This window comes from Rhipicephalus microplus, chromosome 1, assembly GCF_043290135.1.
Source record: "Rhipicephalus microplus isolate Deutch F79 chromosome 1, USDA_Rmic, whole genome shotgun sequence".
Classification (NCBI taxonomy): Eukaryota; Metazoa; Arthropoda; class Arachnida; order Ixodida; family Ixodidae; genus Rhipicephalus; species Rhipicephalus microplus.
The window spans coordinates 42,069,475-42,096,986 of record NC_134700.1 but is presented as its reverse complement, the minus strand read 5'-3'; the positions used below and the strand labels follow the sequence as shown (position 1 = coordinate 42,096,986).

At 49.8% G+C, this 27,512-nt stretch overlaps 1 pseudogene; it reads right to left on the bottom strand.

Moving 5' to 3' along the window:
• LOC119178412 (uncharacterized) lies at positions 1 to 27,512 on the bottom strand (annotated as a pseudogene).

The window sequence follows — 27,512 nt, the reverse complement described above, 5'->3', positions numbered from 1 at the left end:
CTAGAAGGTTCCAGGGTCTCGTGGAGGCAGAAGGATCGGAGGAGGCAGCTGCTGCTGCTGTTGGTGTGGCTGCTGTTGCTCTTGAGGGTAGGGCTGTCGAGTCATTGCAGAAAAATGAAGGTGGCGACCATTCCGAAGTTCTGTGTTGGCTCGCCGGGAGAGCCAGGTAAACCTACCGCGCACCTCCACCAATAATCTTACAAGGAAACGTATATTAGCGGATATTTAAGATGTTTGCTTGTGATGGCTGACACACTAGTGGGCTGGGGCCGCTCTTTATCCACTCCGTAGTCTTCTCTTCCAAGCATAGCCCCTCTACCGCTTTATGCCCCAATCTCACTACTGCCTTGTTCAAAATTGTCGCTTCACGCCGGCGTTGCCACGCGAGGCGCCGGTTCTGCCATATAGACGTCAGACCCTGGAGTTTTGCGGACACGCAGCACCACCCGTCAACGCACTTTGGGGTAGTGCAAAGCCCCACTTGCTTACACAGTTTGCTTTGCAACAGGATGTACCTACAGCCTTCAAAACAAGAACTGAGCTAAGTATTAGGTGTATTTCCGCATTGAACATTTAGAAAAAAGGTCTACGAATTTCTCTCCGTTAGTCGGACGCGTCACCAAATCGCCGTGAAGTGTTTGCTGGTTCATGCCACTACGGCGAAAACAAGAGCGGACGCAACGATTTCGCGCTCAAAGAAAAAGGCCCCAGTGGACGCTACTGCTGCTTTATGAATTTCTACGGACGTAAAGGACTTTCGTTTTACTGATTTCTGCTGCTTTCGCGAAGCACAACGGCGAAAGCGCCGGATACGGGCCGTTGCGAACGTGTGTGGTGAGCGAACTACTCACGTTCTCCACAGCCGTTCGCTTCATTAGGTGTAAAAATGTAGGTCTCCTGTTATTTTTTTAGTAGCCATGACGGAGTACCGTGGTAACTTTAATGAGGAAGCTTAACAAACTCTGTGACCGCACGCGCGACGTACAACAGTAGACAGGTGACACCTGGACGCGATGAGCATTGCTCACGTACGCTGCGACCACCGATAATATGAAGTAATCGCCACCACAGAGCTTTACACACACTAGAGATTTGAAGGCTCTAAGTGCCGCCTTTAACAATGAAATGCAAACACGTGCGTCATGCAGGAAAATCTTCAAGTAATCGTGACCACAAACAGATTTTTTTTGCCATTGGTCTCCTGCAGTAACAGAGCTACTGCAGGAGACTCGGATGCATCGGTTTTGCTTTCCTTGTACACTGAGAAAGTGGACACGCATGTATCCCCATTTGCAGTATATACACACACACAGAAGACAACCATCAACAGTGAATTCGAGCATGCGTAATGAAACACTTCAATACACAGCAAGTAACCGCAAGCAAGAACTCAACTGCAAAGTAAAAATCACCTGGGCAATTCGTGCCGGATAATGCGAGCTTCATGCACGTGATCGCATAGATTGCTCGTGTATGCACTTAGTTTAGTGCTTGCCTCAAAGTCGATGTCATACAGTGCTCGCTTGCACTTAGATTGCCAGGTTCACCATGCCGAAAAAAATAAACTTATGCATTCGGCCCGCATTTCATTTTTATGAGCTTCCTAAGTTTAAGAAGTGGCTTGGATTCAAGAGAAAGCTTGCCGGGTCCTTGAATTTCAGGAAACCGCGCCTCAAAGCCAACGGAGGAGGAGAGCCTGTGCACGTTCGTTCGCGGACGACTCTCTGTGCGCTATCCAATTATGGCCGGCGCGGCAACGAGGGCACTAGTGGCGGCGTTTTAGGGGCGAAGCTCCTTAAGACGTGGGCTGTGCGTCGCCTGTATGTAGCCACCTCTCGTTTAGTTCTTGCAGTGTCCACTAGATGGCGGTACCGTCTCCTCCATACCGTCTCCTGTATGGAAGGGAAGGTGAAGCTCTTGGACTAGGATTCAGTGTAACGAAGTGTGGTTTGATGGTATTCAATGATCCCTGTGATCAGACGGTGTCCATACAAGGCCAAGAAATACCGAGGGTAAGTGAATACAAGTACCTTGGAGTATGGGTAAATGAGAGTGATAGATACATGGAGGTACAGGAAAAAGCCTCGGCAGCAAAAGGAAAGAGGAATGCGGCAATAATGAAGCACAGAGCGCTGTGGGGATACAATAGGTATGAGGTGCTTCGAGGTCTGTGGAAGGGTGTAATGGTTCCAGGGCTTACTTTTGGGAACTCAGTGGTGTGCATGAGGGCAGAGGTGCAATCGGGAATGGATGTAAATCAAAGGACTGTGGGACGCCTCGCGTTGGGTGCTCACGGGAAGACGACAAACGAGGCTGTAAAGGGCGATATGGGGTGGGCAGGTTTTGAGGCGAGGGAAGCGCAGAGCAAAATAAGGTTCGAAGAAAGGCTAAGAAATATGAAGGAGAGTAGATGGGTAGAGAAGGTGTTCCGTTATTTGTATAGGAAGAGCGTGGACACACAGTGGAGAAAAAGAACTAGAAGACTCACTAGTAAATATACGGCTGGTATTGTGAGCCATATGTCAACAAAGAGCGTTAAGGGAAAAGTCAGGGAGGCGGAGAGGATTTACTGGATGGCAGCTATGGAGAAAAAACCGTCTTTGAGTAACTACCGAAAGGGCAAAAATGAAATAAGGAGGGAGGCATTTTACGATAATTCAAGGGGAAGCGCTTTACTGTTTGAAGCGAGATCGGGTTGCCTTAGAACGCGTAGTTATAAAGCAAGATTCAGTAAAGAAGAAGAACAATGCACATGCTGCGGGAAAGATAAGGAAACGGCGGAGCATGTTCTGATTGAATGTGGAGATATCCACCCAGGTGTACGTTTGGGCACGAGCCTACAGGAAGCCTTGGGTTTTAGGGACAACAATGGAAAGCTGAACACACCCGCGATTGAAATAAGTAAGAGACGGTTAGAGTATTGGTGGCAGAAAATTAGAGAGAAAGGACAAAAATAAATATTGGAAAAATAAAATATGGACAGTGTGCCGTAAATGGCAGAGAACTTAAGCTGAAAATTTACCTTTTTTCCATTAAGATAGAATTTATCGAAGTAGAGGCATTAGGCCAACATAAAAAAAAAAGAAAAAAGGTTTTTTTTTGTCGAGCCTGGTGGCATACTTGTCACCACCCCGTTATAAAGGGGACGCTCATAGCATCCATCCATCCATGTAGCCACCTCTCGTTTAGTTCTTTCAGTGCTCACTAGATGGCGGGACTTGTAGCTGATGATGAAAAGATGCAAGATGTTATAAACTAGACGGCGGTACTTGTAGTTGATGATCAAAGATGCGAGATGTTATAAAATAGGAAAGATGTCACATATGGCACGTGTCATTGGTGGAAGGCAATCGTTCGATTTAGTGCGGCGACGTACGCAAGGGGGAGCATTGTAATAAAATCGAGTAGGCAAAATGTACGAAAGATTCATGGTTTACCAGGTTTTCCTCCAGAGCTTCGCCCACTCATCATCATTCACTTCGTGGATATGGCGGCACTTTTTTTTGCTGTGCCGCCTGGGCAGAGTCTGAAGTCTATACTCGCAGGCGCGTGCGGCGCTGCGTTGCTTCGACGCGTGCGCGTTCCAGCACGTCCGGCGTCCCTCCGCTCCGAAAGGAGGGAGACGCAGAGTTGTCTGGGCAACGCAACGGTGCGAAATGCGGCATGTCGAATTCCGCGACCTGCTGCATTTCTTTTTCTTTCTTTCTCTTTCTTCTTTCATTCTTTCATTCTTTCTTTCTTTCATTTTTCTTTCATTCTCTTTTTCTCTCATTTCTATGCTATGTTTTATTCTTTCCCCACCTCCTTTCCACACGTGCCCTCACTTCTCCTTCCCACCCCTTTTGTATACTCACTATACAAGGCGGCATTTCGCGCCAGTTATTGCCGGGCAGCGCCAACGGACGCTGGTCGCACCTGGCGTCTTACTATAGAGTTTCGCGTTTCGATAACGTAGCGACGTTGTGCCCAGCATGCGCTCGCGTCAACGCTACATTTGAATATATTGGGCCCTTCATTATGCGATCGCGGCCGTTTTGCTAGCACCACATATACCAAATTTGGCCTTACGTAACGTCAATGTATGACGAAATATATAACTGGTGCAAAGATGATAATCTCGGAACGCGTGTCATGTAAAAACAGGACAACATACCATGCTCATAGCGTGTTCGCAGCCGTTTCACTAGCTCCAAAAGTACTAAATTTGGTATCACGTGACGTCAATAGATGACGAAGGTATACGACGCATCCAAACGGGATTATCATGGCACGGAAGTCATGTACGGCATCATTTACCTCCGGCTCATAACATCGTGGTGATTTTAAAGTGACATATCAACATTTCTGATTAGTGCTTTGCATAACAATGATTCCCACTGAACGTTGGATCTGCCATCATTTTTTATAAAGTAAGCGCATGTATTTTGAAGGCGACATTTGGCAGGCAGCACTACCTTTAGCTAGACTACCTATATTTTAACTTTTTGCGGAGTCCAAATTTTGTTGAAGTTGCCCTTTAAGCGAGGAGAAGAGGCGGGCTCAGAACTCTTGTCGCTATCCCTCGAAGGCTTCCCAAACCAAATATTCTATCTATCCTGTGTGGCATCCGACGAAAAGATTCCGTGCGCAAACAAGCCCAACCTGTGAGCACGCGAAGGACATTGCTTTGTTGATCAGCGTTATATTGTGGTCTACTGCCTGTTTCTGCTGGATGGTTTGGAAACGCTGACTTAGACGTGGTAGAATAGATGAGCACAGTGTGTGCTAGAACATGCAGGACCAATAATTTTATTTCCAGTACAGGCATCTGCTTGATACGCTAACCACCGCGACACGAAGGCATGCGAAACACAAGCTTATTAGCACCGCATCTCCTTGCGATTCACGGAAAAAAAATATAAAAAAGACGCCCGCATTTTTATTGCGTCTCAATTTTTATATCAAAATGTTTCTTTATTCAAGCAAGAAATTACATAAACTGCACTTGTAACGTGAAATATAGTTTTGCATGTCACGTGCTACTATTGTTAACGTCACAGCACAGTCGTCTACGTAGAGAACCATTGTCACAACACTGCTGTGTACGACTCGCTTGCTAGATTTCGTGTGGACTGGGGGTGTGTTCTCGGAAAGGAAGTTGGAGCAGTTTTAATCTTGTAATTTGACCCATTTTCACGGCGCTTAGCGTAGAATATCTTGGTATGCGTGTGAAAAACATTTATTCATGGAGAGTCTGCAGGCCTATAAGTGCCCCTTACACAGGTCGAGTCCTTATTCCGGGACCCCGCTGGACAAGGCCGCTATCCGGGCCCCTTGGGCTAGAGTTGTTTGAGCCCCAAGCCCTGAGCAATTGAGTAGAGTTGCCTACCATGCCTCTCTAGTGGGAGAAGGATTAGGGTGAAGGGAAGGATTCATCTGACGCGCCCACACCTTGTGACAGTTCTCCGAGAGCGAAAGAGAGATTATAGAGGACGAGATACAAAGGACGCTTTTTCTGCCTCCCGTCGCGGGGGCACAGCCCACGCCTTTAGGGATGGGGGAAGGTGGAAGTAAAGATGATAGGAAAAAGCGAGGAGAAAAGAAAAAAAGTGAATGACATGACCACAGAACGTCTTGTCAGCACAGTCAGTAGTGCGAAGCGAAAGCGTTCACCTATAATGCAGTGAGGTCCGCACACGCATTGTAGTTGGAAAAGCTCGGAGGGCTCGCATCTTCAAGCGCACGGGAAAAAGTATGTCTTCCATCGTTTTGGCCGGTTGACCAAACAGAAGATAGCGGCTCACCAGTACGCAACACTTCGTGGCCAGGTCAGGGCAGGAGCAAATATTTGCGGCAGCGTTTCCTCATCACGACACCTTCGGAAAGCTAGGGATATAGAGCGACCCGCGGAATACATGCGTGCCACAGGCCAGGCGCTGCCGGTGCGTAGTCGAAGCAACAACCGCCACTCGCAACTGTCCGCGCCAGTCTGCGGAAGAATGGTGGAGGTCTGCTGCTTGCCACCCGTGTATCAGGGTGGGCCGTTGGTAGGAGCATCCGAAGTTGTTGCCGCGAGTATTCTGATTTGGCTGCCACATTGGTGACTAGGGTGTCACAGTGGCGCGCTGCCATAGCGGTGGCGTCAGCCTCCTTGTTTCCAGCTATTCCAACGTGCGAGGACTGTCAGAGGAGGGACAGGCGCACGAGTAATCTTATTATCTTACAAAGAAAGACGCTGCGATCTGTTGCTAACCTTCCTTTTAATGCCCGTGCTTCACAATTATTTGCTAAATACAAAATATTCAAATCAAATGTGCTCTACGATTATTCTTTAGCAGTCTCTTTTAGATGTGATACCATAAAAGGTCGCGGCTATATACGTAGTTTAGCTAACTTGCAATGAAATCCTTCAACGCGCCTAAACCGACACTCTGAATATTGGCATGTGCCGGGACCGCGCACAAATTACGGCTTTCAGACATTGAGTTATTGCTTGCCGAATATACTAAATAAATTAGGAAATAATTATGAAAATGTTCGTATGCACTCTTTTATTTTTATTTTACACATGCTTTATTATTTTTTGTGTAGTATTATTTTTTGTTTGATTACTTCTTTCGATGTATAGCATGTGCGTTTCCTGGTTAGTATAGTTTGTTTAAATTTTTTGTTTTGATGCAAAGCGTGTGCATTGTTGGTTTAACTGTCCTGTGTTTAATTCGATTTTGCCGTTTTTGTTGCCACAGTTGCCATGGGGATATGGGGCTTTGTCAAGCTGTTTTATACAGCTTTTTTCCTCTGTTCCAGCCACTTACTGTACAACTGTACGTGGTAAATAAACCAAACCAAACTCAAACGAAACACCGCCATCTTTGATGACGGTCAGTTTGGCGAGCAGCAATGTCACAGTCATGCCTGCTTGGTCTGGTTGGAGCAACGCTTGTAGGGCTGATTGGGAGTCGCACAGAATCGCCACAAGTAGCTTGGGTAACATGGCAGCGAGGTGGTCGGCTGCCAAGTGAAGGCTGGCCAATTCAGCTGCGCTGGAGCTGGCGTGAAAGGGTAGTCGGCCCAGGACGGTTGTCCCAGTCGATAGTATGACGCAGACAGCTGCAGCTGAACATAGGCTGTTCCGAACAGACCCGTTCGTCAACACCAGGAGCTGCCCCCTAAGCCTGTCACAAAGTTTCACCATGGCTGCCTGTTGGGGCTCGCGCACCGGTGTCTACCTTTCCCTAAGGTTGTCGAGTCTTAATTGTACGACCAGAGGCAGCTGATGTGGCGAAGGAGGCTTGATAGGACTGGGAGAATCGGGAACCAGCTCTTTATAGAGAGCACAGATTTCTTCCATTCGTGACGCTGGTCGGCTCCGCCGTCTCAGAAAGAAGGCAGTGCCCCCGGGGGCCCTGTGAAGGCGATCCACGTAATGCAGCGCCTGTCGTAGCATCAAGAGTGACAGAGGCCAGATCTCGGCCTCTACCAGTGTTGCAACTATGGGCGACTGACGGAGAAGTCTCATGAATCGCCGAATCTTCATGCGGTGTTGCCGCTCCAGCTGCTCCTTGCGGTGTGGTGCCAGCTCCACCAAGGGCAGTGCGTAAGTTAGCGCTGTCGTTGCAGCCCCTTCGTAGAGCCTTAGGGCCAGCTGCGAGGTGCACCCTTAGCTCCTGCTGAGCAGCTTGCTTACGGCAGTCTCGACCCTGGTGGCCTTGAGGGCGGCGAGTTCAACGGCTGGCATCCCGGTAAGGCAGTGGTCGATCCTTAGCTCCAGGTACGTCACTGTCTTGCTCCGAGTGATCTGCCCATCATCTAGCACAAGCCGCCGGATGACCCTCCGTGCCGCGGCGCTGCGGTGAACTAGCAGTGCCTCCATCTTCGTGGGAACATCATCCAATTGCCTTAAAAGAAGAGGCGCAGCATACAAGGAGCGTTGCAGAGAACGCCTTAAGGCCGCGAAGTTCCGCCTAGGCCCCTTAACCCACCGTGCCAGATCGTCTGCATAGAAGGAGCACTGCGTGGGTAACGCTTGTCAACGGGCATCGCGGTCGGCAGCCCCACTAGCAACAGGTTGAACAAAAAGGGCCCAGGACAGAACCTTGTGGAATGCCTGGTGTAACTGGGTGTAAATCACTGAGCGCGCGTCGTACTCTAACCCGGAGGGTGCGTCCTGCCAGAAAGCCACTGATGAGGGTACGTAGGTAGCCCACGATGCCAAGTGTGCCCAAAGCACTCTCGATAGTTGTGTGAGGCAGGCTGTCAAAAGCACTTTGGACATCCAGCAGGACGAGGAGGGTCACTTCGCCGTTGCTCTTGGCCTCCTCTAAGGTAGAAGCGACGTCCGCGATCGATTCTGTTGTGCGTCGGTTGCGTCAGAAGCCTGCCTGCTGCTCTGGTAAAAAATTAATGCCCCCGAAATCCTATTTAGGCATACCAGTGCAATGGCTTCCATCAGCTTGCAGGCAGCAGAGGTGAGAGAGACGGGCCTGTAGGACGCGATAGCGGCACAAGGGTGGTGAGGTTTCCGGAAGGGACCACAACAGTGGTCAGCAGGCCCCAGGTAGGGTGCCGCTCTGCCAGATTTTGTTAAAAGTCCTAAACAGGTCTCGTCATGAGGCTACATCCTGGTTGCGCAGTATCTGGTATGTGATGCCGTCGGCACCAGGGGAATTACATCGCTTGGTTCAGACTAAAGTAAAACTCAGTTCGTCTTTCCAAATGGACGCCTGACAAAGAGCTGCAATCAGGCTCGCCGCCCAGTCTGGGTGGGGACCTTGTAGTGACTTGGGAGCAGGTTGGTGGTGAGGGCTGCAGGATTGGCTGGTAGGAGTTCTGTGAAGCGATCGACCAGTAGCTCTGCCAGTTTTTTCACCAATGTCCAAGTGAATGGCTATCGCAATGAAGTGTCACAGCACCATTGGTCCAGTGACGAGGAATTGTAGAAGGCGCCGTGCTTTTGCATCAGCCCTTGCCTGGCTCAGAGATCGGCAGATGCCCTGCCAGCTTTCCTGCCTTTGACGGTTGGCATGTCGCCGACATACCACGTCCTCACGGTTGAAGAACGTACGGTGTGTGGGGTCATGGGCCTTTAGATACCTACTCTTAGCCCTTCGCCTCGCAGCCCATAAGTTCAAGTGGTGAAGGTCTGGCACTAGATGATGCTCTGGCACCTTGGTTTGTACGGTTGCCACCTGTGCTGCCGCTGCTGCCAGATTCAGGAAATCCTGATCTTCCGAAACGTCTGGTAGCTGTAGTTTAAAAGCCCGCCAATCGACTGTACTGCAAATCTTTCTCCTTGGTATCTTTCCGCGCACAGGTGAGATGATGATTGACAAGTGGTCTGAACCCCAGGAGTCAAGCTCCGTTGACCAATCGTACCGGTGCCCTTCACTGATCAGGGTGACGTCGATGGCAGAACATGACGGTCGTGCTGTTCTGCAGACGAAGGTGAAGAATCTGGTGTTCAAAACTTGAAGGCCCAAGTGATGAATAACTTCCACCAGACCCCTTCCTTGAGATGCACTGGTGGCACTCCCCCACTTGGTATGATGATCATTCATGTTCCGCTATATAAGGTAGCCACTTCCGAATCTAGCCGTGAGCTGTAGCAGCACATTGACGTCCCACTGATGTTCAGGTCAGACATACACGGAGGCCACTGTCATGTCCAAACCACGGAGCCGCACCGTCATGACACAACACTCAAGAGCATCCCCCCACTGACATCAGCTACGTTTATGTGCACATGTGGTAGTTCTCGTCGCACGTACACTGCACAACGTGTTCGACCCTGGGGATGTGCACTCGCCATGCACGGTGCGTCCTGGCACGTGTCTAGAGTACACGACGTGACACTTTGGTAGCCGATGTATCTGGGAAGTCGCAAGTTGGTCGCTGCTATGTACACATCCTGCAAAGCAAGTCATCATATTCACTCTGCAAGAGATGTGACGAGAGGTTAGCATGCCGCAACGAGTGAGTGTTCCCCTGAAAAACACACGGGCAGTGGTGGCGGCGGTTGCCTGAAGCATGTACATGAGTGTCAGCCATGGTGGCTGCTATGAGGGTGTACCCCACCTGCCTGAAAGCAGAAAGAGCAGAGCTGGCTTTAAGGAGGCAGCAAGTTCACAAACGCTCTTAACAGGAGCCTCAGGTTTGCGTTTTGCAGGCCCACATGGAGTTGTGAGGCTGCCTTCGCATGTGTACGAGGCTTGGTAGAGTTCGGTTGCTTGGGACTAGCTTGCGGGCTCCACGGTTGTGTGCCTGACTGGCCTAGGTGGGTTGAGCTGATCACCACCTTGGATGGTGCTCCCACTGCGGTGGCATAGCTCTTCCCCATAATATGGTTTAGTTGAGAACCTTCAGTACCGCTAGGGCTTGCCCGTAAGACTGATTGAGCCTCACGATGAGGTAGGTAGGTTAGAGCCAATGCCTTGATGGTGGCCGTGCGCCGCTCTCTTTGCCAGAACTGACAGCCTGCGGAATCAGCTGAATGTGGCCTGCCACAATGCAAACATCTTAATTTGTTGGTACAGTTGGCGTCTTTTGCATGGGGTCCCGACACCGCAGTCACCGCTCTGGGCTTCGGCAAGCAGCGGCGATATATTCATAGTGTCTGCACCAGAGACACTGAAGCGGATGAGGTCTAGATGGCCCCACGTCAAACAACATGCGAAAAGACAGCCCCAGGTGTGAGGCACGGGAGAGACAAACCACAAGACTAGTGATGTTCCTTGTCACCTGACTGCAATTACCGGGACCTCGGATGTCACGGCTGCCAAGAGGGCTTCGGGGATATAGTCGCCGTTGACTCCTTGCACCACACCACTGCGGTATGAACGGTCAGCAGGAAGGCGGGCAGCCACGGGTAATCCTATGAGCTCCGATGATGCTATCAGACGATCCATCCATTCTGGTGTTTTTGCGTCTGCTGCCACGATGTTTTTTTTTTCGTGCTTAATCGCACCTGCTTGACTCCGGGCAGCGCAGGTAGAGCTTGCGCAATGGCAAGACGCGAAGTGCGGTAAAAAGAAGCGCCGGCGTTTGCCGGACGGAAAAGAGCTGTGTCCGAGTCCAGAAACGATGATGCAGAGGCTAGCATGGTGCATTCAGCACCATGTATTCCTGCAACAGCGGTTTGAGTCACTGTGAGCACATTAGCAAGCTCGGGGGCAACGTGGGTAGGCATAGCCAAAGGTGCAGTGGCAGGACAAGGACCAGTGTGGACAGCGGCTCCCTGAAGTGTCGAGGCTCGCTGTCAACGCTTCTATAATGTGCATGTAAGGCAAAAAGCGGTAGCAGCGTCGGGACAGAAGCAGCAAGAGCTGTTCGGGTATACTGGTGTCGTCGCAGCAGCAACCAGGCCATCCTAGCTCACGCAAACATGTTGATATCTCTGCGGTAGTAGGCATTCCTTTTCACTACATATCGTCCCCCATCGGAAAAAAAGCTATCCTGGCAACCCACGCAGAACAGAGTACGAGCGAATCGTAATATGGTTTCAACTACTGTACGTGAACAGTTTTACGACCCCGAAAGCGCTGGTTCGTGGACGGCGTAACGCGTTGGACGATGTAGTTAACAGGTGAAGTCTGCGATACAATGCGGTAGGGTCCATGGTATTTTGAAGCAAGTTTAGAAGAAAGGCCTGTAGGGACAGTTGGAACCCAAAGCCACCCAAGGGTGTCGAGAACGAATTTAGGGTACGCGTGGTTATTGCCACGCCGAGATTTTTCTCTCCGTTGGTCGATGGTTGTGAACGACTGGGGGAGCTTACGGCATTCCTCGGCGTGGCGGGCAGCTTCAGAGATGGGCGTAGACTCGGAGGAATTGGGGTGGTAGGGCAGAATGGTATTTGTGTGGCGGAAGGGTCTCGGCCATATAACAGCAAAATGGCGAAAAACCCGTAGTCGCCCGTATTGCAATACTGTATGCGTATGTCACAAAAGACAGAAGGAGGTACCAATCGAAGAGGTCTGAGGCAAGTACTTAGATATCATGTCGCCAAGGGTGTGGTTGAATTTTTCCATTATGCCATTCGTTAGGGGATGGTAGGCGGTGTTAGTCCGGTGAAATAAACGGCATTCGGCAAGGAGTGCGTTGGCGACTTCGGAGAGGAATACACGTCCTCTGTCGCTGAGATGTTCACGCGGTGCGCCGTGGCAGAGATTGAAACTCCGCAGGAAAAAAAGATGATACGTCGCGTGCTGTGGCAGCAGGCAAAGCGGCTGTTTTTGCGTATCGCGCCAAGTAGTCGACAGTGACAACAATGCAATGGTTACCGGAAGCAGTCATTGAAATAGGCCCGTACAGACCGATTCCTATGCTGTCGAAAGGCCTGGCTGGGCAAGAGATTGGCTGGATCGGACCAGAGGTGTGATGAGGCACAGCTTTTTGTTGTTGGCACTGCGGGCATGACTGAATGTACTTGCGCAAAAAGGTGTACATGCCTCACCAATAAAACCGGGAGGAAAGCCAAGCGTGCGTTTTGAAGATTGATGTTTTGAAGAAACTACGTACTCCTGAAATATCGATTAGCGCTGCGCGAGCATGGCGCCGATTCCAACACAGCTGGCATCGCTGTGGACCTCGATCGGAGCATTCGGGTCGAAGTCATGCAAAATTGGCGGTGAGGTTAACAGGCGACGCCACTTGTTGAAGGCCTCATCACAGGCGGTTGACCAAGCTTAACTTTTCGAGTCATTCCGTAGTTCAGTCGAGGGGGTGGCGATATTCGCAAAGCTATGAATAGAGCGGCAAAAATACGAGCAGAGGCCAAGAAAGCTGCGCAGATTCTTCAGAGATGCAGGTTTAGGGAACTCTACAATTGCCCGAAGCTTGGTGGTGTCAGAAAGAATACCGTCTTTAGAGACAACATGGCCGAGGATGGCCAGCTGACTTGCGCCGAAGCGGCATTTTTTCCGGTTGAGCTGAAGGCCGGCGTCAGTTAAACATTGCAGTATTTCATCTAGCCTACGGAGATATGTGGGAAAATTTGGCTAAAATATAACCACGTCATCTAAGTAGCACAGGCATGCTTTTCAATTCAGGCCACGCAAGTTTGTCTATCATCCGCTCTAATGGAGCGAGCGCGTTGCAAAGACTGAAAGGCATGACATGGGATTTGTAAAGGCCATCAGGCGGGACAAAGGCCGTTTTAGGCTGATCTCCAGGCGCCATAGGAAATTGCCAGTAGCCGCTCCATAAGACAATGGAAGAGAAGAACTCCGCATCTTGAAGGCAGTCAAGGGCATTGTCGATTTTCGGCAAGGGGTTAACGTCCTTTCGAGCTATTTTCTTAAGAAGACGGTAGTCAACACAGAAGCGCATCGACCCATCCTTCTTAACGAGAACGACTGGAGGTGCCCAGGGGCTATTCGAAGGCTGGATAACACCACGCTTGAGCATGTCAGCTGCTTGGTCACCGTTAACCTATGGTAGCAGTATGCTAGCGGTCAGTAAGCTAGCAGTCAAAGAAAGAACAGAACTTATGCAGCAGTCGTAGAAGCTGAACACGTTGCGAAACGGTGAACGTGTCGGCGATAAAGCTACTCAGTACGTCAGGCCTTGTAGTCTGCGGCGAAGAAGCACAGCTCAATCCGGCGACTTCGTGTTTGGCGGAAGGACCACTCGGCATGTCGACCGTTGCAGAAGGGTCGAGACTGTAAACCCACCCGACGAACTCACCCCGAAGTACTGTTACAGGTTATGACAAGAGGTTCGAGATAAGCAGTCTGCTGACGCCGTCGTGAACTTCCAAAAGAGCATGAGGTAGCGTCAAACAATTGCGACGAACGAAAACGGTAGATGGCATGAAAAGGGCACCGTACTTGGCGAGCGCGTAGCAAGACACCATGGCAAAGGTAAAAGAGTGCGGCTGTATGGTAACGTCTTCAGCAACAAACAGTTTGTCCCCGGTGTCAAGAGGGTCATATAAAAGAGCGTTGCTAAGCACAAATTGGCGCGAGAGCAATAGATGACGGCCTATTAGCGGAAAGTCCCAACCCAAAATGAAGTCGTGGAAGCAGGAATCCAACACTAGCAATGTGACGACATAGATGAAGCCGTAAAACGTAAAGCGAGCAGTTCAGGCAGCGGCCAGCGTGATGTGCTCGGCGCTTGTTGCAGGAAGCGATATACTTTGTAGTGGTGTCACAATTTTTTTGAGCAAGTGGCCGAGTGTGACATTCATCACTGAAACTGCGGCACGTGTGTCGACAAGAGCGAGTGCAGCGACGCCGTCCACATTAACGTCCAGAACATTCGTCGATGAAGAGAGAGGTCTGGGTCTTTTCGCGGGTGACGCCGTACCTGCCTCTGGAACTACGGCATTTATTTTTCCCGCTCCAGTGGTGAAGGACGACGACACATCGACGATAGCGAGCGGCGTCGAGGCGATAGCGAGCGACGGATAATGGGAGGGCGGTGGTCGGCGTAGGATCACATCTGGTCGTGGTGCTGAGGGCCTGCGAACGGAGGGTGCGGTGGCACATAAAGGGTAGGTACGAAGCTCTGGTGGTAGTTCTGGTGTTAGGCACGAACAAGCCGACGGCATTATTGCGCTATGAAGCAAGGATGGCCACAGGCAAAGCGTATCGGCCGATTGTCGGGAGTACGCCATTGTCCACTACTCTGGGGTGACCTTGGCTGAGCGAACTGAGGAGTGAACACGGTTGATGATAATGCCCTAAAACTCTTAACAGGTGGCCTTGCGGCAACCTCAGCATAACTTACAGGTGTATTTACCTCGGCACAAACAACAGTGGTCGGCAACGGCGAAGTGTAGCGGGCAGATGGCAAAGCCGCGCCAACTTGCTCCTGGGTGACCTCACGAATGTTTACTGGAGGATGTGATGGTGGTTGTCTGGCTGTTGATAGCAGCGACAGCTGACGAGTGACATCAGTGCGAACAATCTCCTTGATTAGCGATAGCAGCGACTGAAGGTCACAGGCGGTTGTCAGGTTTGGAAGGCTGTCATCCGCAACGTTATGGCACCGCGTGAGAAGACGCTGTTGTCGTAGCTTGTCGATACACTGACACAGCTCGACGAGCTCCGAGACAGTGGCAGGGTTTTCGAGAGGAGCATTTGAAAGGCGTCGTCGGAAATGGCTTTCATTATGAGTCGTACCTTGTCGTTTCCACCATCGTCGGGTCAACACGCCGGCAGAGCTCGAGGATGTAATCGACGTAGCTGGTGAATGTCTCACCAGTTAGGGCCGCCTTTGTAAGCGGCGCGAAGTTTGCGCACCGCACGGCATCTGAAAACAGCTGCGATGCAGATCTTGAAGGTCGTCCAAGTAGGAATGTCCGAGTCGTGGTTTCTGTACCACAGCTTGGCGACATCCAATAAATAAAACATCATGGTACCGAGTTTGGTGGCATCATCCCAGCTGTTAGTAGCGCTGGCTCGTTTATAGGATTCTAGCCAATCCTTAACGTCTTTCTCGTCTGTGCCGCTGAAGATGTCGGGTTCTCGCAGGAGCTGGGCACCGGGACAGCCCCTGGGTGGCAAAGCCCGGAAAGGGGGTGGTGAAGACAGCGTTATCGGGCATGACGGACGGCAGCTTTCGGCTAAGCAATTCCAGGGTAGGAGAAAACCGCAGCATCCTCCACCAAAATATAATGTAACTGCAAGGCGAAAATTGGTAGCAGAGTCGGGACAGAAGCAGCAACAGCAGGCCGGGTATACGGATGTCGTCGCAACGGCAACCAGGCAGTCCGAGCTCTCGCCTCGCACCAACGTGTCGATATCGTTGCGGTAGTGGGCGTTCCTCTTCACTACACCTCTTTGAATTGTAGAGGGTGGTCTGAAACTAGGCACATTGGTTCCGTCAGTTTTGTGAATGACGGAGTCTTCACGGGCAATCGAATCATTTGACGGTGTGGTAAGCGACGTAGCCGTGGCACGTTCAGTCGCTACGGCGTGCATCTTCCTAGAGGCACCCTCATCGTCGCTGCCTGGCTCGCTAGTACACGAGCTCTTTCGCGTTGACGTAGTGTCGATGTTAGCAAGATCAGGTTCCTCGTCTAATGGCAGTGGTACGTTTTGCAGATCGAGTACGTGCGCGCAAGGCAAGCTCGTCACAGCGCGAGATTCCACACATTCCGCCACGAGCGAGGAAGATTAGGCTTGCCTGTGCCTACCAATCGAGTCGGCATCTTATGGTTGCACTGTATGAAGCACCACGACTTTGAACAACGATGCTGTGGTGCTAGTGGTAGGGCAGGAGGCCGCCAAGGACGTCAGCCTCCTTGCAATTGTCTCGTAGTCGGCAGCAGGCACTAGTAGGTGGAGTGTTGTCGGGTTCTCGCTGATGACTTTGCACAGTCTCTGCGCCTGTTCACGACGCAACCGCACCGCTTTGGCACTGAAGATTAGGTTCGACAGCACGCGAGTGCACATGACGCTCACCGAGCATCTGTGTGACGATGTAGGAGCCGGGAAACGTGACGAGCGTTCGAATGGCGTAGCCCAGAATAGTGGAAACTCCTCTGTCATGGTAGTCGGGATGACAACTGTTCCAGAGACGCGCAGGAAACAGAAGACACTATCACAGGGCTCAGGTCTCCAAAAGTGGTAGGAAGAGTCAAAGTGCATATACTGTAAAGAGTACTCTTCTGGACGAAACTCGAACGGGTATTATCCGAGACTTCCCCACAGTGAGAGCACCGCCCATAAACTTTCGGGTCAAATCGCTCTATTAATGCAGGACACAACAAGGTGTCGGTGTGGAGGCCCCTTAGGGTTCGTTCATAGGCCTTACTCGGGCCCTTAGCAGGCACCGGGAAAAAGCCGATGTCGTTCGAAAAAATATATCAGAATTTCTTTAAATCGCGGAAGCGGTTGGCTAGTCTGTGAGCCGGAAAAGCCTGGGTGAGGTGCCCGGTAGTTCAGCGCACGGGCGGTCGCGTCCGCCGCCTCCTTGTCTCTAAGGCCCTGGGGGCTCGGAGTTTAAACAATGCGCTTGCGTGAGGAGTCTGCATCCCTAACGGCTTGCTTTAAGATATCGTAGGCTAAAGGTGATACCTCACCCGCCAGATAATTTTCACAGGCTCTGCATGAGCCCGTAATTATTACTCTAGAATGCGTGTGCAAGCGCTATTGCTGCCTCCCCAGCTCGCGTGGAATTGGAAGCCCGATAGGAGAGCCCGTTAACGCGTTGGTCTTGGTGAACTACAGCGGCCGTGTAGAATTTAGTGGGCGACGGCCCTGCCACATCTACGAAGTATACACCCGGCTTAGGTCCATATTGGTGTTCAAGGGTCAGAGCAAGCACCCCTCGTCTGCCTTCGTGTTTCTGCGGGTGCATGTTTCGTGGAAGGAGAAGAACCCAGAGCTTATGGTGCCACAGGTCAGGAAGTCTGCATGTCTCCTGTAGAATGCAGTCGTGTTTTATGTGCAGGCGGTCTAACAGGCGGCACCCAGACACCGTCTGCAAAAGTTTTGTATATTGGTTGACGAAATGCGCCTCCTTCAATTCCTGATAAGAGTTGAGCACCCTCAGAGCCGACAACCTAACATTGGAGGTGGTTACCGGTAGGTCCAAAGCTCGCTTTGTAGCCTTCTTATTGATGGCTTCGATGCGATGGTCGTGTTGCTTCGTAGTACGAAGGTAAGGTAAGAAGTAGAGAACCGGCTAAGTACAAACACACGGACGAGTCGGAGCGTATCCCTGTCCCTCAACCCTCCGCGTTTGTTGGAAACACGGTGGATCATACGTCCGACCTGTTTGTCTATACGTTTCAGTTTTGTAATAATATATTTCGGTCCAAGTCTGTTATCAATGAACAGAGCCAGGATCCGGATCTCCTCGGCTTCTCTTACAGGAGCTCCCATTAAAACTCTACGCAAGTTGGTGTCGTCTTTGGGGATGGCTCTGACGTGCAAACGCTCTTGTTTCGCAGGAGGGCATTGGAGACCACAGCCGAAATGATTAGTAGAGTTTATTGGCGCAAAGGCCAGATATGGCCAAAGAGCGCCAGAGCGATGATAATGAACAGTGCGATGTGCAGTGTGATAAAACAGATGTGACGTGGCTGTAAATGGGCCTAAAAACAGTCGCTGTAGGCGCGTAAAAATATACATATAGTAAAATTAGGGCAATGACAAATGTTGTGCGCTATGGAGGCATAAAAAAGTTCAAAAGTGATATGTATGTGAAATAAAAACTAAGCATGGAGCCCCAGTGCCTCGACAGAGCCCTTAAAACAAGAGCATGGAGGCCTGGGCTCATTGAAAGCTGCTATCACAGCGGCATCCTCTGAACAGAGAATGCGCTATGAACTTGTTGGGCTAAAAACATTCAGTGTTGGACTAAAAACGTTCAATACTGCATCCTTAAAAAAGCTTAGAACTGATTTTGCATCAAAATACGGCTCTTCGCCGAGAAACATAATCCGATGTAAGGGAAGATGATAGAGCTATGCTAAAGGAAAATATTTTTGTCTTTTTCTTTCAGCTTCCGGACACTCCAAGAGGACGTAGAGGACAGTTAGCCTCTCGCCACATCTACTACAAGTAGGAGGTTCATCGCCAGTCAGCAGAAAGCTATGGGTACCGTAAGGGTGTCCTATTCTGAGGCGACAGAATAGGACATCAGTTCGCCCTGTTCTCGTAGCGGAGGGCCAGTAACCTAACTGCGGCTTAATCAAGTGAAGCTTATTATTTATTTCTGTGTCCCACAAGCGTTGCGAGTGGCGTCGCAGTTTCTTACGTAGGAAGGGTTTTAGGTCTGTTGCAGGGACAGTAGCAGTAGGGTTAATAGCCCGCAATATAATTGCCGTGGCCATTCGGTCAGCTAACACATTGCCCTCGATACTTCTATGGCCACGTACCCAGCAAACAGTAACATGCTGGTTGGACATGTACGCAGTACATAGGACGGAATACAACTGAAGTATTACCGGATTTCTTAATCTTAAAAATGATCTTATAGCATTTACGAGGCTTAATGGGTCTGTAAATATAATTGATTTTTGTATGTTTGATTTCCGTATATGCTTCACAGCCGACAATAGTGCATAACACTCAGCCGTAAATATACTTGTTTCAGGGTGCAGCGCACCGGATTCCGAGAAGGATGGTCCGACGGCTGCATAAGCCACCCCTGCATGCGACTTAGAAGCGTCGGTATAAACCTCTACGCATGAGTAGTTGGACTGTAGTTCTCGGAAATGCATTTTAATATGTGCTTCTGGTGCGTGTTTAGTGATCTCGACAAATGAGGTGTCACAGTGTATAAGCTGCCACTGCCACGGCGTTAAAAGTATCGCTGTGGGCGTAGGACAAAGTTCTAGCAGCGGAACACCCATTTCCTCACTTAAGTTTCTCACACGCAAAGAGAACGGCTTTCTCACTGTGGGTCGATTATTGAAGAGGGTGGCAGCGGTCATATCGTTTATAGTTGAATAAAATGGATGCTTTATGTTTGCGTGTATCTTTATAAAGTATGTGAAACTGCTATAGGATCGCTGCAGGTGAAGTGACCACTGATTCGACTCTACATAGAGGCTCTGGATCGGACTTGTCCTGAAAGCACCGGTTGCAAGTCGGATACCCAGATGATGAACGGGGTCTAGGATTTTTAATGCACTTGGCGTTGCGGAATGATAAACTATAGAGGCATAATCAAGGCGCGACCCGACAAGGCTTTTGTATAACTTCAAGAGGCACTTTCGATCACTACCCCATGTTGTACGTGACAGGTGTTTTAGGACGTTCATCGCTTTCAAACATTTCATTTTGACATATTTAATATGGGGAATAAACGTCAGCTTAGAATCTAAAGTGGTTCCCAGGAATTTATGCTCGCTGCTCACAGAGAGTTGGTCTCCCTTGATCGTAACATTTGGTAGTGGCATTACACCTCGTTTGTTGGAGAAAAGTATGCAAGTACTTTTCTTCGTGTTTATTTTAAAACCATTTTCATCCGCCATTTCAGAGAATTTATTCATTCCAAGCTGCACTTGTCGTTCGCAGATAGACATATTGCATGATTTGAAACTCGTCTGCACATCATCAGCATACACGGAATAAAACATCGCGCTTGGAATGACCGACTGCAGGGAGTTCATTTTTACAAGAAAGAGTGTGCAACTAAGCACGCCCCCTTGCGGAACACCAGTCTCTCTGGTAAAAGTTCTAGAGAGAGCATTTCCCACTTTTACGCGAAAGGTTCGGTTAGACAGATAACTTTTAATTGTGTTTAGCATGTTACCACGGATGCTCATGGTGACAAGATCGTGAAGAATCCCGAATCGCCATGTGGTGTCGTACGCCTTTTCTAAGTCTAGGAATACCGAAAGTACAAACTGCCTATGAAGAAATGCATATCTGATGTATGTCTCTATGCGAACAAGGTGGTCTGTTGTCGACCTCCCCTCTCTGAAACCACACTGAAGGGGGTCTAGTATACTGTTACTTTCTAAAAAACGGATTAGGCGCCGGTTTATCATTTTCTCATAAAGTTTGCATAGACAGCTTGTTAGCGCTATTGGCCTGTAGCTGGCGGCCAAGGACGGATCTTTGCCTTGTTTAAGTACTGGGACGACTATAGCTTCTTTCCATGACAATGGAATATACCCAGCTGCCCACATGATAATAAAGAGAGGAGTGTTTTTCGTGCTTCGGGGCGAAGGTACTTGACCATTTCGTACTTTATACAATCGGCACCTGGCGCCGAGTTGTTGCAGCACGCAAGAGATGCCTTTAGTTAAGCTAATTTAAATGGGCAGTTGTAAGTCTCACTATATGAAGGTTTATATTTAAGGGGCTGCCGCTCTTCGCGTTCTTTGATTTTTAAGAACGTTTATGTATCGTTTGATGCACTTGAGACGTATTCAAAGTGTTCGCCTAGGCAGTCCGCCTGCTCCTCCAGGCTCTCACCTTGGCTATTTACCATGGGTAGGGGGTGCGACTCTCGACCTATTTACTTGTTTACCCTATTCCAAACCTTTGTTTCGTCGGTGTAAGAATTGATACCAGAGATGTACCTATTCCAACTTTCTTTCTTTGCAAGGCGACGCGTTCTTATAGCTCGTGACTTCACCTCTTTGAAATTGACGAGGTTTTCAGCCGTTGGGTGATTTCGGAGTAATCTCCAAGCTTTATTTTGACTATTTCGTGCTTTCCGACAATCGTCATTCCATCATGGGATGCAACGCTTATTAGTCATTCCGTTAGTTTGCTTAATGCATTTCACTGCAGCGTCTATAATAAAATCTGTTAGGCATGCCACAGCATCGTCTATATTAAAGTCAGCAATGTCCTTTCCATCTAGAAATGTGTTTTCTCGGAATAGTTCCCAGTTGGCTGACTTGGTGTTCCAACGAGGAAAGTCAGGCGAGCATGTATCTTCTTTAGTTAGCTTCAACATTATCGGGAAGTGGCCACTCCCAAAGGGGTTCTTTAGAAGAGACCACTCCAGATAAGGAATTAGTGTACTCGAGACAATACTCAGGTCTATAGAAGAGTATGTGTTGTGCGTAGTTCTATAATATGTTGATTCCTTTTTGTTAAGTAAACATGCACCTGACGAAAACAAAAAGTGTTCTATAAGGCGTCCTCGTGCATCCAAACGGGAGTCGCCCCATAGAGAAATATGTGCATTTAGATCACCAACGACTATATATGGCGGAGGAAGTTCATCAATGAAGCTTAGAATTTCTGTCTTCGAAAGTTGATAGTACGGAGAAATGTAAATAGAAGTAATTGTTAGTAGCTTCCCGAAGAGCACTGCTCAGACCGCAACTGCCTCAAGAAAAGATCGGAGGTTTAATTGCTTACAGGCAACACCTTTATCAACTATTATAGCGACAGCGCCCGACGAGGCGGCAGCGTCGTCACGGTCGATGCGGAATATGGCATATTGCTTTAGAAAGTTTGTTTGTGTGGACTTAAGATGTTTTTCCTGAACACACAGCACCTCTGGTGTATGTTTATTAAGGAGTTCTCTAATATCGTCGAGGTTATGGAGAAGTCCACTCACATTCCACTGTAAAATCTGCCTGTCCATTTTTGATGTGTTTTGTGCTGTGTGCTCAAGGATAGAAAATTAGCTCACGGACCCCTTGGGCCGTGACACGAGATTTTTTTTTTGGATCGGTCGACGGAGTCGCGCCGATCCTTAGGCGCTTGCTGCGCCCTCACGCTCGGAGTTGTGTCCATTGCCTCTAGCGAGGCACTGGACAAGCGCTCGCAAGAGCGCTGTAGTTGTTTTGAGAGCCTCGCCTCTAAAGACAAGGCCTTCGCGGCCCCCAGCCCGGAGGTTGGTGGGTCCTTCTTCGATGGCGGAACAGCACTGGCTGCAACCGCCGAGGGGGCGGATGGCGTCACTGCCGCCTCACTACGCGTGTGCTAGACAGCCGCCGGAGGCCGTCGTGGCGCTGCCCCCTGACGCGCCACTTCGGCAAAGCTAGTTTCTGGTAGGCAGGACACCTGCCTTCGTGTTTCCTTAAATGAAATGCTTTGTTTTACTTTAACTGTGACAATTTCCTTTTCCTTTTTCCAGCACGGGCATGACCACGAGTATGTGGCATGCTCCCCATTACAGTTTGCACAGTGAAGAGAGTTTTCACAGGCATCTGATGTGTGCTCTTCAGCACTGCATTTTGTGCTAGTTAGGCGGCCTCGGCAGTTCTGTGAACTGTGGCTGAACCGCTGGCATTTGAAACATCGATTGATTCATTTGTGGGGTTTAACGTCCTAAAACCACCATATGAGTATGAGAGACGCCGTAGTGGAGGGCTCCGGAAATTTTGACCACCTGGGGTTCTTTAACGTGCACCCAAATCTGAGCACACGGGCCTACAACATTTCCGCCTCCATCGTAAATGCAGCCGCCGAAGCCGGGATTCAAACCCGTGACCTGCGGGTCAACAGCCGAGTACCTTAGCCACTAGACCACCACGGCGGGGCGCATTCGAAACATCGGAGAGGGTTTTGTATATATGGCCTCACTCGAAGCTTAATATACCCAGCCTCAACGGAGTCGGGCAGTACACTTGAATTGAAGGTAAGTATCAGGTGTTTAGTCTGGACTTCTTTGCCATCCTAATTTGCTCATCCTAATTCGTTTTACGTTAATGACATTCTGTTCGCTGAAACCCTCCAGGAGTTCAGCCTCCGTCAGCCCTAACAGGTCTTCATCTGAGACAACGCCACGGGTGGTGTTCATGGTTCGGTGTGGGGTTACTATTAATTTGGTATCTCCAATTGTCATTTGGTTAGGCAATTTTTTATATTGTTTCTTGTCGCGGAGCTCCAACAGGAGGTCACCATTTGCCATTCTCGAAGCTTTATATCCTGGGCCGAAACTTTCTGTCAAAGACTTTGAAAGAAGAAAAGGTGAGATTGTTCGCACTGGTTTGCCGAGTGTGTCAGCGTGGATAACGTGGAATCTGGGAAAGGATACTCTCTGGTGGCCAAAAAACTGGAATACTTCATCGGTGCGCCCTCTTTTCTGAGGGTGATCAGGGAGGGGGGGGAAGGAGCTAGCCATAAGAAAAGGTTTATTTCGGCAGCGGCGCCAGCCAGCCACCATGGAGTCCTACAAGGGGACGCTGCAGGGTCTGTAAGCACAGGACCTGCAGACGCCAGCTGTACACCACCACTATAGCCGAATATGGTGTATCCAAGGTAGGATAGCCACACGGGGTCAACCCTTGCCGCCAGAAAACACGGAAGTCAATCGAAGAAAGTAGAGGACAGGAAAGATTTAATGTAAGAGAAAAGACGAAGATGTGAGGGGGAGACAGGAAAAGGCGGCTGCCGATTCCTCCCAGGCGGGTCAATCCGGTGGTGCCGTCTACATGAAGTCAGGGACAAAGGGGTGTGTTGCCTCTGCCGGTGGGCCTTAAAGGTCCAATCACCCAGCGTCAGCTCAACCCCCAGGATCCCCTTTTCCCCGGACACAGCAAAGCCACGCACGGCTAGGCGTGGGAGAGAGACGAAACTCCCCCGTTAGCTCGGGTCCGTGGTGTTGCTACACACCAAACGCCTACTCTCGCAGGCGCCCCTGCGGGGCCACAGCTGACATCATAGCTATCGACAATAGAGGTGGCTCGCTGGAGGCAATCCTCTATTGCTCCAAGGCTCCCTTCAGTTGTCCAAATTGTTATATCATCCGCATAGATAGCGTGGTAAATTCCTTCCACCTGGGCCGATTGATGCGGAAGTTGCATCATAGTAATGTAGAAGGAGCAGCGACGAGACCACTATTTGGGGAGTACGTCTAGTGCCCATAGTGTGTGAGCCGTATTCATTATCCTCAATTTTAAGGAAGGCCTGACGCTTTGGGAGGAAGTCTCTTACGTAGGCATATCCCTTGTGACCGCAATGTGAAGAGCTAAGGCTTGCCAAAATGCTGTCATAACGTACGTTATCAAAGGCGCCTTTAATATCGAGAGCATGGATAGACTTGTCGCTGTGGTGCATGACAGTGGGTTGTAATATGTCATGGTGCAACTGAAGGACATCCTGAGCAGACATATGGGGGCGAAACCCAAACATAGTGTCTGCAAAAAACCCTTAGCTTCCATGTATGAAGAGATGCGATCCTGAATCATTCTTTCCATAGGTTCACCTACACATGAGGTAAGCGAGATAGGCCTCATGTTGTCGGTATTCTCATTCTTGCCTGGCTTAGGAATGAAGGTGACTGAAGAGGTCTTCCAGTCAATCGGAAGTGGATGTGCATCCCTAGTCTGACCTATGCATTCCAGCAAGTGAAGCCAGGACGAGTCCGAAAGCTTCGCCAACGGGTTGACTGTTATGCGATCTCTACCCGGAAACGTTTCTCTGCGCATCTTAGCTAAAGCTACTCTTAAGTCATGTACCCTAAAAGGGGCATACATGTCTGAATTAGGCTTGCCCGGGTATTTGTACTCGTGTGCACTGAAATTCTCTATGCGACTCAGATATCTGACACACAGGGTGTCCACGAGCTGAGCCGTCGTGTCTTGGTACCCTTCCAAAGCGCGCCGGAGTTGTCACTGCGTCTCTCCTCTCGTCTAAATAGGGTCTATGAGGCAGCAAAAGAGGCGCCACGTCCCCTTCGAGCTCATCTGACACGCTGCGTCATTACAATTCTCGATCCTATTGGGGTGAGTAAGCTGTGCGGAATACTGTGCGGTTTGTTCAGTGAGGTGAGTTGTGGGAGCTCTAAGCTTGCGCTTAAGCTTTTGTTTCTTCCATCGTTTGGTAAAACTCCTGCGTGCGTCCCACAGGTGGAGGAAGTGGTTCTCTGTTGTGGAGATCTCTTCAGTGGTCTGAAGTGTTTTAACATGTTGCTGAATTGCATTAAAATGTTTTGCCCACTCCGCACAGCCTGCAGAAAAGAGCACGGGAGTAATGTCTTGCTTTCTGAAGTTGTTCCAATCAGTATATTTGGCTTGGCCCCACTTCTTGCGAGTCACCTTCACCAGAAGAGTAATCCGGAGAAGGCAGTGATCGCAACAAAGTGTTTCCCTACGTTTTCCCAGACGGGATCTTTCACGTTCTATATGAGAGACAGGTCAGGACACGTGTCACGGCATACCGAATCGCCCGCGCGCGTGAAAAATGCCGGATTTGTGAGGAGCGTAAGACGAAGTGGTGAGATTAGCCCGGCCAACTTGCGATTTCTCGCCGTTTCAAAGTGGTAACCCCAATGAAATTTAGGAGCATTGAAGTCCCTAAGAATTACTAGAGCTTCTAACAAAAATTTCAATAAAATTTACACGTGGCTTATGCGGACGGCAGTAAATGTTGAGTATTTGTATTGAGGGATCTGGGCGTTTAAGTGGCAGGACCTTGACCATGCTGTAGTCTTGTGCGTTAATAAATTGGAGGTCTACAGCGACTGTGATGTAGGCCCCGTTCACCAAAATACACGTTGTAGGACCCCCCTGGAACGACCCATACAAAGTGATTTAGCTTACAATCCCAGCTCCTGAAGAACCAGGATTTCTGGCAACATAGCAAGTGACTACAACTAGAGGTGGAGGTAGGACCTTTTTTTTCAGTTTCGAAAACCCCTACAGCTCCGAAGGTCAATCTGGAATTTTTCTTTGAACATTTTAATATTGGATATCTGTTGGCGTTGGGGAGCCATAGTGAATTTTATATATTTTTACCTATGAGGCGCCTACTCAGTCCCCGATGTTGATGGCACTTCAGACAGTGGTGCGAGCAACACCGGGCGGGAAGCAGCCAGAATGCGTTCCGGTGAGCGTGTCTCTTGACGAGGGATCACCGTTCGCCAACGCGTATCTGGTCATGGCAAACGTGAGCGAGAACGGCTTTTCCTAAATTGAACGTTGATTATGGCCTGCACTATAGACAGCGCAGAGCCGGTAACTGCGGGAATTATGCTCTCCCCAATCTGCGAGAGCACGCATTGCCAGAGTTCCCTGAAGGAAGCCCTGACGCCTTCGAAAATTTTGCATGGCAAGTCCGCAACTTTGCGTTCCAAATGCTCTAAACGGTGCTCCACAACAGGCATAAGCGCGACTGATGTGCTGCCCGTGGGCTGCGAGTTGCTATTCAGCCATGACGCGACCGAGGCCATATCATCCAGGTCGACCGGCTATGTTTCCTACACAGGTTTCGAAAGGTGCTTGGACCTGAAGCTCTGTAAGCCTGGTCAATTTTACCTCTAGATTGAGTTTTCTTTTCTAAAATTTCAATGTGGCGGCTGAGTTCAGCATGTTGCCACTATAGGGCGACTTCCCTAAGGAAGGAAGAGAGAGGCATGGAGGCAGCCCCAACCATGGCCGGACTGGAAAGGCACGCGAGCGTTCCGTATTACGGCATTTGCAGTGCGCCTGTTTCCAAATCTCACTGCAGCACCGTGTTATCGCTGCGACCCTGCCATTGATTCCCGTTGCATTCGGGACTGCAGGATATGCAAAAGCAGACGCACCGCAGAGAAAAAAAAACAGATATTCAGACGTGAAGCAATAGGCGGAAATGCCTTTACCTGTGGCAGGGTCACTGCGCCCCTTGCGTTGCGCACTGGCTATAATAATTGATAGGTGGGGTTTAACGTCCCAAAACCACCACATAATTCTGAGAGATGCCGTAGTGGAGGGCTCCGGAAATTTCGACCATCTGGGGTTCTTTCACGTGCACCCAAATCTGAGCACATGGGCCTACAACAGTTCCGCCCCCATCGAAACTGCAGCCGCCGCAGCCGGGATTCAATCCCACGACCTGCGGGTCAGCAGCCGAATACCTTAGCCACTACATCACCGCGGCAGGGCGCGCAGTGGCTCTAACGGCGGAGAAACCGCACCATTGCTACGAACTCCATTGCGAAGGCCTTAAGGCAAAACGCGGTTTCTAGTCCGGCCATGCCTCAAACCAACCGCTCACCTTTGTTTGGCCGTTTGCCAGGGATGGGAAGTGTCCAAAGTTGAAGCTTGCATTCTTTGTCCTCGTCTCAGCTTTGTCGGTTGTCTTGATTTGACCAGGCTTTCCCGGCACAGAAGAAGGCTTCTTCGTGGAGAACGGAACTTCCTTAAGAGCTGACCTCCTGTTCGTGTTGCTCAGTGACAT